The sequence below is a fragment of the Equus przewalskii genome, chromosome 14 (genome assembly GCF_037783145.1).
Source record: "Equus przewalskii isolate Varuska chromosome 14, EquPr2, whole genome shotgun sequence".
Taxonomy (NCBI): domain Eukaryota; kingdom Metazoa; phylum Chordata; class Mammalia; order Perissodactyla; family Equidae; genus Equus; species Equus przewalskii.
In genome coordinates this window covers 12952442-12969883 of record NC_091844.1, presented here as the reverse complement: position 1 = coordinate 12969883, position 17442 = coordinate 12952442, and the positions used below count along the sequence as shown (strand labels likewise).

At 39.8% G+C, this 17442-nt stretch overlaps 2 long non-coding RNA genes across 2 annotated transcripts in view; one reads left to right on the top strand and one right to left on the bottom strand.

The window, feature by feature from the left end:
* The window catches only part of LOC139075695 (uncharacterized), a 318375-nt gene that overhangs the window by 246503 nt on the left and 54430 nt on the right, over window positions 1-17442 (top strand). The window lies entirely within an intron of this gene.
* On the bottom strand, window positions 5757-9944 carry LOC139075694 (uncharacterized). The gene is made up of 2 exons (XR_011526353.1): window positions 8149-9944; window positions 5757-6934 (listed from the first exon to the last, which is right to left on the bottom strand). It is a non-coding gene; the product is annotated as an uncharacterized lncRNA (long non-coding RNA).

Below are 17442 nucleotides of genomic sequence, written 5' to 3'. Positions count from 1 at the left end.
CGGATGAGCCCATCATCTCGTCTCCCCACTGCAAAGCCCAATGTGCTGGGAGCTGGAGGGACACAGGTGGCTGTGCACACACAGGGGTGGGGCTGCCAACATGCTCCAGGGTTTGTAGGCTGGTGAGAGGCCCTGGAATGTACTCTGGGTTTCCATCACTCTGCAGCTGGAGTAGGATTGGCCAATGCCAGCCCCTGCTGGGCTGGGCCGCTGGCCACTGGGTGCCCCTCATCCTCCATCAAGAGTGGACTGGGAGGTCTGGAGCCTGGTGATCCCACAGCAGGACCGACAGACAGACTGAGCGGAGAGCTGGGCCCCGCCCCTGCGACTCTGCAGGCTCCCACAGCATAGCATGGAGTGGACGTGGGAAGACCCATTCTAACTTCTGGTGCCTGGAGAGGAGGGCGTGATGGCTGTGGGGCGAGGACAGAGGGGTGTAAGGAATGGGCCCTCGGTGGGTGCTGTGAGGCCTGCTGGGAGCTGGGTCACAGAGCATGAGCTCAAGTCCACTTCAGTCACCTGGAAGCTGAGGCAAGTCACTTCACTCCCCAAGCCTCAGCCTCCTCCTTGTGAAGCAGGTGCACTCATGGTCCCTCCACTTGGGGTCCTTAGGGACTCACTGAGTCTTTCCTGTGTTGAGTGCATCCCATCTGAGCGGTTAACAAAGGAGAGCCTCAGGCACTAGCTATCACCCAGAATCCTCCCCACCTCTCCCCGCTCTGTGCTCCACCCAGCCTGCATTCCCACCCCTGAGCCTTCCCCCGTCCTAGTCCAGGACAGCCCCTTCCTCCCCACCCTCAAATCCTGCCCCTCCCACAAGCTCCTCCATCAGCCTTCCAGCCCACAGGAGCCTCAGGCACAGAGTGAGGCACTCATCTGAGACACCATTTTGCCCACAGTGGGAGGAAATGCGGCAGTGTGGAGTGAGAGGACTATCTCCTGATGGAAGGAAGCCCTCATGTGGCCCCGTCTCCTGGCGTGTTGTGTCCTGGATGTGCTCCTGCTGTCTGTCCTCCAGGCCTTTGCTCAGCATGGTCTCCCCCTGCCATGTGCCCTCCCCCCACACTCAACCTCCATGGAGCCTGCAGCTGCCGAGGTGCTATGGGCTGAACTGTGTTCCCCCAGGTTCCCAGGGGGAAGCCCTCACCCCACTGTGATGGTAGCTGGAGGGGGCCTTGGGAGGTGATTAGGTTTAGATGAGCTCATGAAAGTGGGGTCCCATGCTGGGATTAGTGTCCTTATGAGAAGAAAAGAGAGACCAGAGCTCCCTCTCTCCACAACATAAGGACAGAGGGACAAGGCAGCCGTCTGCAAGCCAGGAAAAGAGCCCTCACCAAGGACAGAATCTGCCGGCACCTTGATCCTGGATGTCCCAGCCTCCAGAACTGTGAGAAATGAATGTCTGCTGTTGAAGCCCCCAGTCGCTGGTGTTGTTATGGCAGCCTGAGCTGACTCACACACAAGGGGAGAGTCTCCACCCTTGATTCCAGCTGTAAACCCACCACGTCCACTAAGAGCCAAGTGTCCTGGGCAGCAGACACTGAGCTGAAGCTGTTGGAGACGAGCCCACACCAGCTATATCAGGAAGTCTGCTGGAACGCCCACTGTAAAGACAGGAAACGGGAGCACAGAAAGATGGAGTCACTTGCCTGAAGTCACACAGCTGGAAAGTTGGGATTTGCGCCTGGTTCTGCTGGGCTCCAGAGTCCATGGTCTTAACCACAGTGCTAGATTCTTCCCCAACCCAGCGAACGTGCCTCTGGGTCTCAGTAATTCGAATTTAGAATTGTTATTTATACACTCACACCATGTACACAAAACCTAACTACTTGAGCCCATTACCAGGGTCCCCTCCCAGGGCGATGGAAGGGTCTAGAAGCTGAGGCTTCCCAGCAAATCCACCCCTGCTCCTGGTCTAGGCCAGCAAACCTTACAAACAACTGAAGAGCAGATTAATTAAATAATAGGGTACATGAGGGGTTTTGAAATTACTGCCTAATAATGGGAATTTAGAGCAACAATAAAAATTGTGGCTCCTAGACAGAAATCAGGTCTTACCTGGACTAGAGTTTCCCTGTTTTCATCACGGCTCCTTCTTCTTTTCATGCTTTTTAGTCCGTGTCTCTGCCCACAGTGCTTTGGGCTTTGGGGTCACTCAGGTCCCTGTCCAGCCCCCCAGGAGGCCTCCTCCATGGCCCCTGTCGTCGTCCCTGAGGGAGGGGTTGGTGCAGGATCCCTCAGGCAGAGGTTCCTTCACTTTACAGTTTAACACCCAACCCACCAAACTCACAAATTCAAAACCTAGTGTTACTTAAGCATCCACTTTCAGCCAACACATTTTTAAATTTTACAATTTTTATCCATCATATTTAGCAATCATTTTAAGGTGCCTTTATTTCTTGATAATTAAATTCCCTTAAGCCTTTAAAGTTGTACTTATAAATGTAATAATTTCTTTTTCAAGAATTCCTATTGTTTGATTTATATAAACTTTCCTGAGTATTTAAATAACTCATAAATATAATAAACTAAATTTCGAAATACTGTGTATGTCCCCTGAAATATTGTAATACTGCTGATAAATTTAGAATGTTTCAGCTTAAAATGACAAACCTTGATCGACGACACCTTTTAAACTAATCAAAACTTTACTAGGCCAAATTCTTTTAAACTTGACATCTAGTATGTGAAATGTACAAATTTACATGCAAAATTACTATCACAGGTTTAATTCTCAAACAATTCTGTGCTCCATCCTAAACCCTCCTGGGCCCTGGTTACACACACAGGGTGGAGCCAGGACGTCAGAGCAGAGGGAAGGCTGGAGTGATGGCGCTGGTGGAGGTGACCAGCACGCCTGAGGGGCCGGCAGCCCTGGGTCAGGCCCGGCCTGTGGGAGGAGCAAGGCATCCAGGGCTCATCCCTGCCCGGGCGGGGACGCTGGTTTCCTCTCAGGTGCCACACTGCTTTCCAGGCAGCAGCCACAGAACAGGGGCCTCAGGCCAAGCTGGAGGGGTGTCATCGCACCTGCCTCGCAGGGATTCTGGGATCTGCCCCGTGGAAAATGCAGTGTGAACCTACAGGAACACGGAAAGACGTTCCAATCTGCTACACGCCAAGGGCATGTGCAGTGTGAACCCATTTACCTTCCCACGTGCACAGCAGGCGTTCCCATGGAAATGCTAGAGAGGCACCCACATTTCAAAGGAGGGGCTGGACCCCTGGGGCACAGCAGGGGGAGGGGCCAAGTGCGACCCACCAGAGCCCAGAAGCCGGGTTCTCAACTCTACCGTCGGAAGACGTGTTGGATGCCAGGGCGCAGGTGTGCAGCTGTGCAGGAGGAAGATGCTGTGGAACAGAGACCAGAGCGCCCGCTCAGAGCAGGACCATCTTTACGCGAGTGAGCTCAGCACCATGACATCCTGGTATGAACGTCCATTTGCTGGTAGATGAACCCCAGAGGGAGCCTGGAGGTGGCTCTGCAACAGTGCTGCTTTAGGACACATCAATTTTGTTTCTTTTCAAAGAAATAGCTCTTTGTTTCATTGTTTTCTCTATTGTTTTTTTACTGCCTATTTCATTTATTTCTGCTCTGATTTTTATTATTTCCTTCCTTCTACTGATTTTGGGCTTTGTTCTTCTTTTTCTAGCTCCTTTAGGTGCAGTGTTAGATTGTTTATTTGAGATTTTTCTTGTTTAGTGAAGTAGACATGTATTGCTATAAACTTCCCTCTTACAACCACTTTTGCTGTTTCCCATAAATTTTGGCATGTTGTATTTTCATTTTCATTTGTCTTCAGCTATTTTTTGATTTCTCCGTAGATATCTTTGTTGGCCCTATCATTGCTCAGTAGTGTTTTGTTTAATCTCCACATATTTGTGGCTTTTCTGATTTTCTTCCTGTAGTTGATTTCTAGTTTCATACTGTTGTGATCAGAAAATATGTTTGGTATTATTTCAGTCTTAAATTTATTGAGACTTGCTTTCTGGCCTAATATGTGATCAATCCTGGAGACTGTTCCATGTGCATTTGCAAAGAACGTCTATTCTGTGGTTTTTGGATGGAATGTTCTGTATATATCTATTAAGTCCGTCTGGTCTAATGTGTCATTTAAGGCCAATGTTTCCCTGTTGCTCTTCTCTTTGGATGATCTATCCATTGGTGTAAGTAGAATGTTAAGGACCCCTACTATTATTGTGTTACTGTCTATTTCATGTTTTATGTCTGTTAATAATTGCTTTGTATATTTAGGTGCTCCTTTGTTAGGTGCATAGATATTTATAAGTGTTATATCCTCCTGTTGGATTGTCCCCTTAATCATTATGTATTGGCTTCTTTGTCTTTTCTGAAGACTTTTTGTTTTAAAGTCTATTTTGTCTGACATCAGTATTGCTACTCTAGCTTTCTTTTCATTGCCATTTGCATGGAGTATCTTTTTCCATCACTTCACTTTCCGTTTGTGAGTGTCTTTATGTCTGAGATGTGTCTCTTGTATGCAGCACATATATGGGCCTTGTTTTTTTACCCAGTCAGCCACTCTATGTCTTTTGATAGGAGTATTTAGTCCATTGACATTTAAAGTAGCTATGGGAAAGTACATACTTATTACCATTGTGTTACCTTTCTTCTGGGTGTTTTAGTACTTCTTCTCTGTTCCATTCTTCTTCTCTGGTTCTCTTCTTTTGTGGCTTGATGGCTCTCTTTAGTACTATGTTTGGGTTCCTTTCTCTTAAGTTTTTGTGTATTTATTATGGGTTTCTAGTTTGTGATTACCATGAAGTTCATATATAATAACTTATGAATATAGCAACCTATATTAAGTTCATGGTCTCTTAAGCTTGATCTCTTGCTAAAAACTCTACTCCTTTACTCCCCTCCTCCCACAACTTATGTTTTTGATATCATATTTAACCTCTTTTTTGTGCATGTGTATCCATTGCTCCTCTTATCATGGAAATAGATAATTTTTGTACTGTTGTCTTTTGACCTTCATATTAGCTTCATAGGTGATTAATCTTCTGCCTTTAAGGTATATTTGCCTTTACCAGTGATATTATTGGTGTAGCTACAGATTGTAGTGTTCTTTAGCCATTAAAGAATTATGGAAAATCACTTACACAATAATGCTAAATTTAAAAAATAATTAATGTGAGACTGTAGAATATAAACCCAAATTTTATTTTTTTTAAAAAAGTATGTTTATGTGCAAAGAAAAGACTGGAAGATATGCCATAAAAAGGGTAATAATGTTTACTCTAATTTGTAGGTTTGCCAATCATTTAAATTTTCTTCTTTATACTTTTCTATAAAGTTTTTGTAGTAAACATCTCTCTTTGAAATGTATACATGAATGTTTAAGGGAAAGAAAATTGGAAAACTGTCTTTAAGATTTTGTCTTTAAAAACCCATATTGACACTTTAACATTCAACCCATACTGACACTTTCAAAACAAGTACTAGGCCCAGAGAGCATTTGCCAAAGGAAACCACTCTTGATAGTTACTTTTGTACCTTTTTAGATTTCTGTATTCATATATCACTACATATCTTTTAAAAACTGACACAAAAGGATCCTATTATATTCATAATTTAGTCCCTTGCTTTTTGTGCTTAGTTTTATACTGAGAGATCATCCTGTATTGGCAGAACAGAATCCCCTGAATTCTTTGTACTGATTGCATAATGTTTCATTTCGTGGATAAACAGAATTTTTGTAACCTTTTCCCTGTTGCTGAATATGTCTCTTGTTTCCAAGTTTTTACTGTTTATCAAAAATAGTGAGCTTCTTGTACATGTAATTGTTGTACTTTTGCAAGTATATTGATTGGGGAAATTTCTTGCTGAAATTGCTGCCTCAAAATTCTGTGCATTTTAAATGTTGATGAGTATTGGCAGATTACCCTCCAAATGTTGCATCAGTTTATCTTCATCTGTAGCATCACATCCTTGGGGCCCAGGACACAATCAAACGTTAATGATTGTCAATATGATGTGGGAAACATATCTGTTAGCTCTAATTTGCACTTATTTAATTATGCGAGTTTGGACACCATTTCACATATCTATTGGCTATTATTTCCTTTTTGAGATCTGTTAGTTCACGTGTTCTACTCATTTTTCTCCTGGGCGATTGTTCTTCCTATTGATAGTATAAACTCTTTGTAAGTTAAGGACATTCACACTTTGTCTATCATATTTGACTTAGTTTTAATTTTTTCTACACAAAGTTTTAAATTCACAGAAGTTTTAAAACTCTATATAGCAAGTTTATCACTCTTATCACTTCTGGTTTAGTGTCTTGCTTAGAAAGCTTTCATTTGAAGATTATATGTTCACCTGTGTTTTCCTGCAGGACTTACATGGTTTAATTCATTTTGTTTGAACTGTGAACTGGGATCCTCAGCCCCTTTTGTCCCAGGTTCACAGCTGTCTTGCGTATCTCATGGAGCAGTATCCTCTTATGTTACTTTCCTGTGTATAATTTAAAAATAAAATACATTCTTTGAAATAAATAATGGTGACATCAAATAATGAAAGCATTTCTGTTAACTCGTGATAAGCCTCATTTCAAGGGGTTGAGCATTCATGAACTCAAGAATCATTATTTTATTTCCTGGTTAATTGAAATCTGAATTGCATTTGAAAGTTCCAGAGAAAATTTGGTTTTACTCTATAGCAATGCATGTTTTTTCCCAATCTTTCTGGTTATTTTAATCTATTTTCAAAAATGCTCAAAACCATTTACCTTATTAACTTATAGCATTTTTAACAGAGTATATTTAGTTTTATCTAGAGATTTATAAAGGTATTATTATGCATTTAACCTTGAATTTTATAGATGCTTTCAAATATAATGTTTCCAAAGTGCTCCAACACAGAGAAGGAGATCTCTGTAGCCTCCTGCTCTGTCATTCGTTTTCGATAGCAGGCTTTCTGTGGAAAGAAGAAAAATGAAGTGTGATGAAATATTGTAGGAGCTGAAATTTAAAATGTGATGACAGATATTATGTGCCAAATTTATGCTCCTTTTCATAGTTTTGCTTTTTCTCTTACAGGTTTTGCCATTGGGAAAGGGAACTGGTGGACACTTTCAGAAAAATATGTACAATTTTTCCTGTGTTGACAGTAAAAGATCAATAAGCTATGTGCTAGTCACCATCAGAACCACAAAAAAAAAAAAAATAGCAGCCCTCCCCTGATGTTCACTGTCAAAGGTCACTTATCTCATAAAAAGCAGTTTAGAAGTGCCTGTATTCTTTTCCATCATTTTTATCAGACTTGTGATTGTGACAAGATTATGTGACAATGGGGAAAGTCTGAATGCTGACAGAATGTTGAAATGTACTAAGCAGTTATTACTATTTTCAGGTGCAATAGTAATATTCTACTTATGATTTTTAAAATGAAATCCTTAGTTTTAGAAGTATATACTGAAATTTTTGTGTTTGAAATTTTCCATAATAAAATATTTTATGAAGTCTATTTTTTGCCATCCCAAAGAAAACGTAAATGCCAACAATGAACTTAAGAAAAATCTTTCCATTCTTTCAGGCAAAGGACAAAGCAGTTCACTATCTGCATTATATAGAACAACATGAAAACCATACAAGTGGGTGTTAATCTTTTCTTTTAAAATTTGCAGGATTACACTTGTTTCATTATGGGAGGCAGTGTCTCTCTATGGGTGTCTTTGTGTTTCTCTGCTTGTTGCTATGTTCTTACAAATCAATATATAAAGAGTAGAAACAAACTTTCTCTCCTGAGAAGGTTAGTAATGAGTGAAATCAGAGTCTGTCGCTTGTCCTCGGCCAGTGTGTGCTGTCTGCTTGGGGTGGTATTAGCTGCGCTGTGATATTTGCAAGGGCAGTAATACTACACACCTAATCCTTCTTGTGTTTGTTTACCTTCCAGCATTCCATGATGTTTCTTGAAAATTTAAAAGGACGTGTATCAAGATGAAGAAACAACCCAGAAGTAAGTAAAAAACTCATATTTGTGGAAGATAAAGCAGAGAAATCTCACACCCCTCCTGTCCTCTACTTTTGCTCACCTTTGCTAGAACTCATTTAGAAAATACTAGAATTGAAAGGACTAAGCTAGATTGAAGAAGGCTGAAGCTCCCAGGGAAATAAAAGTAGTCAACCTACCCAGGCTCCCGTGAGCACAGGCATGTTCCAGGGGTAGTTCCAGGTGGGAAGAACACATCATGAAGAGGAAATAGCCACTGAGTGAGTAGCTGGGCTTGGATGAGCGGGAACCTTGATTCCTCCAGGAGAATCACTGATGCTCTGAGATGGTTCTGTTCTCAAAGTTCATTCGGTTCCAGTCATGACTCTCATCATTGAAGACTGATGGAAAGTCCCTGTGAGCCAGGTGCTGCGCCAAGCTGTGTGGACACAGAGATGGACCTTTCTCCCGTCCTGTGGGGGAGCAGGCAGAAAGGCAGGCAGTGCCCAGGGTCCTGGGGCTGTGGCAGTTGTGCCCAGCAGACTCCATGTGTTAGAATTCTTGAACACTCTGATTTACGTTTCACTGTGGTTCCAAAGTAAAAATGATTTCATGTAACTCTAGGTATATCTTAAAAAGTTTGCATCAGAAGATAAAACATTATATTTCAATTTTTATCTCAAAGCTTCTAGTACACTTAGGCTAGAACTATGGCATGGAAATAAATCAAGAAAATAAATCAAATAGAGTACCGATTGTGCTAGTATACCAGGTCTTTGGTATCTGCTTTGAAGTCATAATTAGTCATTTGTATGCCTGATAAAACTACTTACTTTATCATTAGAAAAAGTACTGAGCACTTGGACAGCAAGGTGTAGACCTGCGTGGGAGCACATTGTAGGTACTGGCCTGAGCAGCTACTGAGCCCTTGAAATGTGGCTACTGAGGTCAGCTGTAAGTGTCACATAAACAGCAGATTTCAGACTTAGATTGGAAAAAGAGTGCAACATATCTCAAAAATATTATTGCATTGGGAAACAATAGAAAGAATAAACAAATGGGACTTTATCAGACTAAAGAGCTTCTTTAAGGCAAGGGAAAACAGGATTGAAACAAAAAAACAGCTCACTAATTGGGAAAAAATATTTACAAGCCACTTATCCGACAAAGGGTTAATCTCCATAATATACAAAGAACTCACACGGCTTAACAACAAAAAAACAAACAACCCGATCAAAAAATGGGCAGAGGACATGAACAGACATTTCTCAAAAGAAGATATGAATATGGCCAATAGACACATGAAAAGATGTTCATCATCGCTAATCATCAGGGAAATGCAAATCAAAACTACACTAAGATATCACCTTACACCCGTTAGATTGGCAAAAACATCCAAAACCAAGAATGACAAATGTTGGAGAGGTTGTGGAGAAAAAGGAACCCTCATACACTGTTGGTGGGAAGGCAAACTGGTACAGCCACTATGGAAAACAGTATGGAGATTTCTCAAAAAGTTAAAAATAGAAATACCCTGTGACCCAGCCATCCCATTACTGGGTATCTATCCTAAGAACCTGAAATCAGAAATCCCAAGAGTCCCTTGCACTCCTATGTTCATCACAGCATTATTTACAATAGCCAAGACGTGGAACCAACCTACATGCCCAGAAACTGATGATTGGATAAAGAAGATGTGGTATATATACACAATGGAATACTACTCAGCCATAAAAAAAGACAAAATTGGCCCATTCGCAGCAACATGGATGGACCTCGAGGGTATTATGTTAAGCGAAATAAGCCAGTCAGAGAAAGACGAACTCTGTATGACTCCACTCATAGGTGGAAGTTAATATATTGACAAGGAGATCTGATCGGTGGTTACCAGGGAAAAGGGGGGGTGGGGGGAGGGCACAAAGGGGGAAGTGGTGTACCCACAACATGACTAACAATAATGTACAACTGAAATCTCACAAGGTTGTAATCTATCATAACATTAATTAAAAAAATATTATTGCATTGATTACATCTTGAAATGACAGTGTTTTGGACATTGGGTTAATAAAATATATTGCTAAAATTAATTGTAACTTTTTTAAACATTTTTAATGCATCTATGAGAAAATTTAAAATTGCACGTATGGGTGACATCATGTTTCTGTTGGACAGTGTTGGTTTGATACATTTATGTCTGGATGATTTTTGTAAGACTGCTACAATTTTAATTTAATTGTGAAAGTTACCTTTTTTATCTTCCCTGTCATCTAATCAAAGATGTATTTTTCAGGTTGCTATATAGTTAACCCATTACCTAGGCGTTGGCATTAAATATTCTGATTTTGAAGCTAAAACAGTATGATTCATTATAGACAGCATTTCCTAAATTATGTTCCTGTATGTCACTATTTCTGTGAGGATATGGTAATAGGTCTCACTCCAAAAAGGGTACCAAATGGGAAAACCAGATCAAGAAAAGTCAAAAGATGTTTGCACATGCTTGTGAACGTGACACTCCTTAATGCACCACTGAGCAATGTGAGTCTCCCAGAGGGGGATGGAGAACACAATGTTACCAAACTTACTATCTCTGGGACCCTTCTACCTTGGCTGCAGGACAGTACTTAACACCTCACACAGCTCTGTGAAGATTTTCCCTTATAATAAACACACACACACACACTCACACGCACAGAGACACAGAGACATAAACATTAATTTGACTTTTGTTAAACAAGTGTTCTTTGACACAGTCCCTGCCTGGGAGTCTTCACAATCGAAGTACAGTCCAATAGTTACCATAGGACAGTGACCACTGTTATATGGACGTTTGTGTATGTGCTAAACAGCGGCTGCCATTCACTGAGAGTCTCGGCTGCTCCAGGTGCTCTGCAGTGGGCATGCTCCCCCTGGAGCTCACCTCCAGCTCTGCTAAGCGGGTGTCACAGGGAGGGGAGGATCTCACCCAGGGTCATCCAGCAGGCAGTGGCAGGGGACAGTCTGCCTCCCAGGCCCTTCCGAAGGTCTGCCTTGCACTCCTGTGTGTGTGCACCTCTCCCTCTGTGCATCTGTACACATCTGTGTGTGACTGCATGGACCCGTGTTCTGTACATGTCTAATTCTGTACACAGAAGAACAAACTGAAACCAAGAATGAAGAAGTTCAAAAATTTTCCCTGGGGGGCCAGCCTTGCGGCCTAGTGTTAAGTTTAGCATGCTCCACTTTGGCAGCCTCGGTTCAAGGGTCCAGATCACAAGTGCAGACCCACACCACTCATCAGCCATGCTGTGTTGGCAACCCACATATAAAGTGGAGGAAGATTGGCACAGATGTTAGCTCAGGGTTAATCTTCCTCAAGCAAACAAAAAAAAAAAAATAAGGATTGGCAATGGGGCAATGGGTGTTAGCTCAGAGCTAATCTTCCTTAGACAAAAAAAAAAAAAAAACTTCTCTGGGCTAGATGAACTAAAGGAAGAGAAAAAACACATTGAGACAAGCTTTGCTAACTGCAGCTGTGTCTACTCAGTATAATCAACTGTTGAACCAATTGTTGTTAGAATTGGTTGTAAAGGAAGCTGAGAGCAAAATAAGGGGACTTTTCTCAACAGAGTGGAAACTTATAGTTTTTTAAAAAATAAAGTAAATAAGACAGTGGAGTAAATAAGACAAACATTGAAAGGAGGAAAAACAAAGAGGAACCAGAAAGGGAAGAGTCACAGGACTCATCTCAGCAGGATGAATATCTACAGCTAGTTATTAGAAAGAAAAATGGGATAAATAAAGTGGACATTAATGTGGCCAAAACGAAAGTTTTGATAAAACTCTGCCTAAGGTTTGGGGGGGGCTACAGGGACCCACAATGCCCCCTCCCAAGCCACATTAAAGGACTTCAAACAAGCCCATTCTATTCAGCCCAGTTTGAAAAAATTTAAAAAGCCACAAGGCAGAAATCACAATGAGAAACCTGACCAACAATCATTTGGGGCAACAGGCCACTAACATTGTTAAGATTGTAAAGATTAAAAGGTTTGAGCTAATAGTATATGAAGAGGTCATGTCAACATTGCCTGAGTGATTTTTGGGAATGGATGTTGTCTGGCTAGGAATGCCTCCCCTACACAATATTATAAGACCAAAACTTACTGATGGAGTCCTAGTGGAAGCTATGAGTAGACATATAAGAGTCGACAAAATTTAGATAGAGTTTTATAAAACATTGGTATATTTAAATGGGCTTTATGTAAAATTATTGCATCTCTTTTGCCCGATTGTGTTATAAATTATGTTGTAGAGATAAACATTGTGTCTAACTGGGGAACGTTTCCCCTGCCTGATATTGTAAGAACATATAAACCCACCCTCCAGACTATGTTAATTAAACATGCTAAAGGAGATCTCACTTCAAAATGGCCAAAATGGGCCAATTTCAGTTTACCCAAACTGATGTATTTGCAAATGCATTTGGAAGAAGCCAGCTATGCTAGTGTAATGAAACCAAATCTGTTTCTCCTCTCTCTTCTCTTGCTGAGCTCCCCCACGTAAACACCCCCAAAATTCCCGAACTAATATTAAGCAAGTGAACGTGGGTAAACTTTTGAGATAACTTGACATATTGGCCATTCTGAGGAACCTCTGTTTCAGATGAGACCACCTTAAGAGTCACCCTTAATAGAGAGAATTCAAAACCTCTCAGAGAGAATGGAATGCAATCATTGATTAATATGCAGAAACTTATAAAAGATAAAATCATTTCAAAAACAGCTCTGAAAAGGATACCTACAGCCAAAAGAGAAAAAGTTTTAATAAAAATCTTTGACCATCTGAGCAGATCCATCTGCCAAAGAGAAATTTAGATCCAACTTGTTCTTCTGAGTTTTGTACCTGAGACCTGGTTAAAATTTTAAACATCTCTGTTTGTGTCTATCTGTATGAGTCTCTCTATATACATTTGCCTCTAGATGATATACTTTCTTAAGGGACTCTATTTTATTGCCTTGAAGTAAGTGCTTATATAAACTATTTGTAAACATAATAGAAACTAGCCCAGATGTCTTTCAAGCTAACATGATATAAAGTGATCTTTGGTAAAGGAAGAATTTGTTTAAGTTTGTTGGTTTGGTTGAAATAAACGTATTTTCACAGTTATCAGCACTGGATATGATACAGACATGTTATCTCTGTTACAAAACTAGTCAGCAAAAAAATAATACCTTAGAATAATAGCTGATTTAGTCTGTCTCATGAGGGTTTGTAGGCAATCTAAATATAATTATTGGGAAAAGTAAACTTAATAAATGTGAAAATTATGAAAGTTTTGGGGGATCTTTTCAATAATAATGTGTTATGGTGTATATACTTAAAAGAACTCAAGATAATGGCTAAATATTTTAATGTCACATGAAGTTTTTGTGAGTAACCATAATTGTTGAGAACAAATAATTTAAATAGATAAAAATAGTTAAGAGTTTTTTGGTACAATAATTATGTTTAATGGTATATATGCTTGAAAAGTTAACTTCCAAAGTCTTTTGGTAATTTAAGACTTTAGAGTTTTACTAAATTAAGTTAAATGATAAAAATTTGTTGAGTATCTAGTTCATTTCCACATAAGATAATATATTAGAAATTGATTACTAAGCATAGATTTGTCTGCCTTTGCATTGTTAGAGAAACTGAAAGATGCTTTAGTTTATTGATATACAAGTTTTGCACATGCTGAGAAATTTTCTGTGAAAAAGTACATATTTCCAGAAAGTCTGTATACAAGGAAAGTAAAGTATGTTTTCAGTAAAGAAAGTATAAAGAATACAGGTATTTTTGTTTTGTTACAGGTGTTTTGTTAAGGAAGATAAATATATGCTTAGTAGTCAATTTCTAATATTTTATCTTATATAGAAATGACCTACATACTCAACAAATTTTTATCATTTAACTTAACTTAGCAAAACTCTAAAGAACTAAACTCTAAAGTACTAAAGTACTTGGAAAGAAAAAAGGAAAGAAAACATGGGAAAAATTCTGAATGTAAGTGACAAAAGGTTTGTGGAAGCAAAACCCTGAGGAGTTTTATGCATGGTCAAGTTGGCTATGATTAAAATAAATTCAATTAAGGGCTGGCCCTGCAGATGAGTGGTTTAGTTCACATGCTCTGCTTCAGTGAACCAGGGCTTCACCAGTTCAGATCCTGGGTGCGGACATGGTACCATTCATCTGGCCATGCTGAGATGGTGTCTCACATAGCACAGCCAGAGGCACTCACAGCTATAATATACAACTATGTACTGGGGGGCTTTGGGGAGAAGAGGAAGGAATAAAATAAAAAAAAGAAGATTGACAACAGATGTCAGCTTAGGTGCCAATCTTTAAAAAAATCAATACAAATAAATTCAACTAAAGAAATGAGTTTTAATATCAACAGTAAGCTGGTTCAAAACTAGAATTTGGCTTTCTCCCTTAAAAAGATAATTTCTTGAACTCTTAATCTGCTCTTGATAAAAAGGTTAGAAAATGTTTTCTTTACTTTTGAGTAGGTTTACCTGTAACAAAAAAATCTATGATTTGTTAAAATAATGCCCTATGTTCAAAAAGACTGAAGTCTCTCCATTAAGGTTTTTTTCATTGTTTCTGTTGTCACCTTGATTGAATGGATAACTAAGCATTGTTTCCTATTTGACCAAGTGTCTTAAAAATTTTTTGACATTTTTGACAAACTTCCCCTAAAATTAGTCTTTCTTTTGACTTAAAAAGGAAACTTTAAAAGTGACATCAGCATCATGGCAGAGTGAGTTCTCCCAGCAGTCTCTCCCCTCCACATACAATGAAAGACATTCACAGTCCAACAGAGGATATAAACACAATATAAAACACATCTGTGAGACCCATGCAGCCACATGTTGGAGGGTGGAGAGGCTGGAGCTCCCTTGGACGAGGTGGAACAGGGTCAGAGAAAACTTTGCTCCTCCCCAAAAGACTGCAATCCAGGAGTGAGTACAGCCTCTGAGAGGGAACGAAGGGGGAGGGGACTCTCATTCACGGGAACATCAAAGATCCTGGACGTCCCACGCAGCCTAGGGGAAAGCCCCTACCAAGGTAGAAAGCTAACACAGGGGTGACCTCATGAAGCCAACACCCCAGGAGAGCAGGTAGTGAAGGAGAGCAAGCAGGACAGCGAAAGCACACAGAAGAAAGTGCCCCTCCCCCACACCCACCCCGTGACGACTCCAGCCCCTGGGATCCTGCTGAAATGCAGAGGGCTCAGAACGTGTGGCTCTTGACCCCCACCCAGTGGCAATAGGTAGTAACTGTGACCTAATAATACCAGGATGTGAAAGACCAAAGCCAGGACCTATAGAAGTATCAAAAATTATATTAAATCTCTGACCAGAGAGAAAATGACAAGTACACAGAAATCAGTCCTGAAGACACAGAACTATGTAATCTAAATGACAGAAAATTCAAAATAGCTATTATCCAAAAACTCAACAAGTTAAAAGAGAATATAGAGAAACAATTCAATGGATTCACGAGCTACTTCACAAAAGGGATTGAAACTATTAAGAAGAATCAATCAGAAATATTGGAGATGGAAGACTCAATAGATGAGATGAAACAAAATATGGATTCACTGAATGTTCAAGCAGACATCATAGAGGAGCGAATCAGCATAATCAAGGATAGATATGTTGAAATGCTCCAGATAGAGGAGGAAAGAGAACTAAGACTAAAAAGAAATTAAGTCTCCAAGAAATATCCAACTCAAGTAGGAAATGTAACATAAGGATTATAGATATTCCAGAGGGAGAGGAGAAGGAGAATGGAGCAGAAGGCTTGTTCAAAGAAATAATAGCAGAGAACTTCCCAAACCTGGGGGAGGAGACGGAAAGCCATGTGGAAAACGCTACCAGATCTAAATACGTCAATGTAAAAAGACCTACTGCAAGGGAGATAGTACTGAAACTGGCAAAAGTGAATAACAAACAAAAAATACCACAGGCAGCAAGGCAGAAGAAAATAACCTACAAAGGAAGCCTTATCAGGTTTTCAATGGATTTCTCCACAGAAACATTATGGTCTAGAAGAGACTGGAATGACATATTCAAATCTTTGAAGGACAAAATCTTTCAGCCACGAATACTCTATCCAGCGAAAATAATCTTCATATGTGATGGAGAAATAAAAACTTTCCCAGATAAACAAAAGCTAAGGGAGTTTGTAGCCACAAAACCCTCCCTACAAGAAATCCTCAAGAAGGCCCTCATTCCTGGGTGTAAAAAAATGGGAGAAAGGGGTTACAAGGACAGAGTAAGGAGATAAATAGCTAGACAAAATCAGAAAGTTGTAGCTATACATCAGAATAGGTTAGAAAATAATCAAGTATAACATTAAAGATAAAGAGAAGGAAAACACCAAAAACAAAGATAACCTTGTCATTTTAACCACAAACTCACAAAACAAGATAGAATAATATGTGAGAAAAACAACTTAGGAGGGGAAGAGGAAAGGGACTGAATCAGTTTAGTCTAAGGAAATAAGAGGCAATCAGAAAATGGACTGTCTTATTTATGAGGTTTTGAATACAAATCTCATAGTAACCACCAAAAAAGCAGAACAGAGACACAAATAATAAATAAGGAGAAAACTAAGAAACCCTACATAAGAAACTACATAACTCAATTGGTAGACCAAAATACTTGGGACAAGAAGCAAAGGAAATGCAGGAGAACCGGAAAATGAGTGATAAAATGGCAGCATTAAGCCCTCATATATCAATAATCACCTTAAACGTAAATGAATTGAATTCTCCAATAAAAAGATACAGAGTGACAAGATGGATTAAAGAACAAGACTCAACAATTTGTTGCCTCCAGGAAATACATCTCAGCTCCAACAACAAATGCAGACTCAGAGTGAAAAGATGGAAGACAATACTCCAAGCTAATGCCACACAAAAGAAAGCAGGTGTCACAATACTTATAACAGGCAAAGTAGATTTCAAGATAAGACAGGTAAAGAGAGACAAAGAGGGACAGTATATAATGATCAAAGGGACACTCCACCAAGAACGCATAACACTTATAAATATGTATGCACCCAATACAGGTGCACCAAAGTACATAAAGCAGCTATTAACAAACCTAAAAGGAGGTATTAATAACAACACAATAATAGGGGACCTCAACACTCCACTCACATCAATGGATAGGTCATCCAGATAGAAAATTAACAAGGAAACAGTGGAATTAAAGTAAAAGCTAGATCAGTTGGACTTCATAGACATATATAGAACACTCCATCCAAAAACAATGCAATACACATTCTCCTCAAGTGTGCATGGAACATTCTCAAGAATAGACCATATGTTGGGAAGCAAGGCAAGCCTCAATAAATTTAAGAAGATTGAAATAATAACAAGCATCTTTTCCGATCACAATGCTATGCAGCTAGAAATTAATTACAAGAAAAAAGCTGAGAAAGGGACAAAGATGTGGAGACTA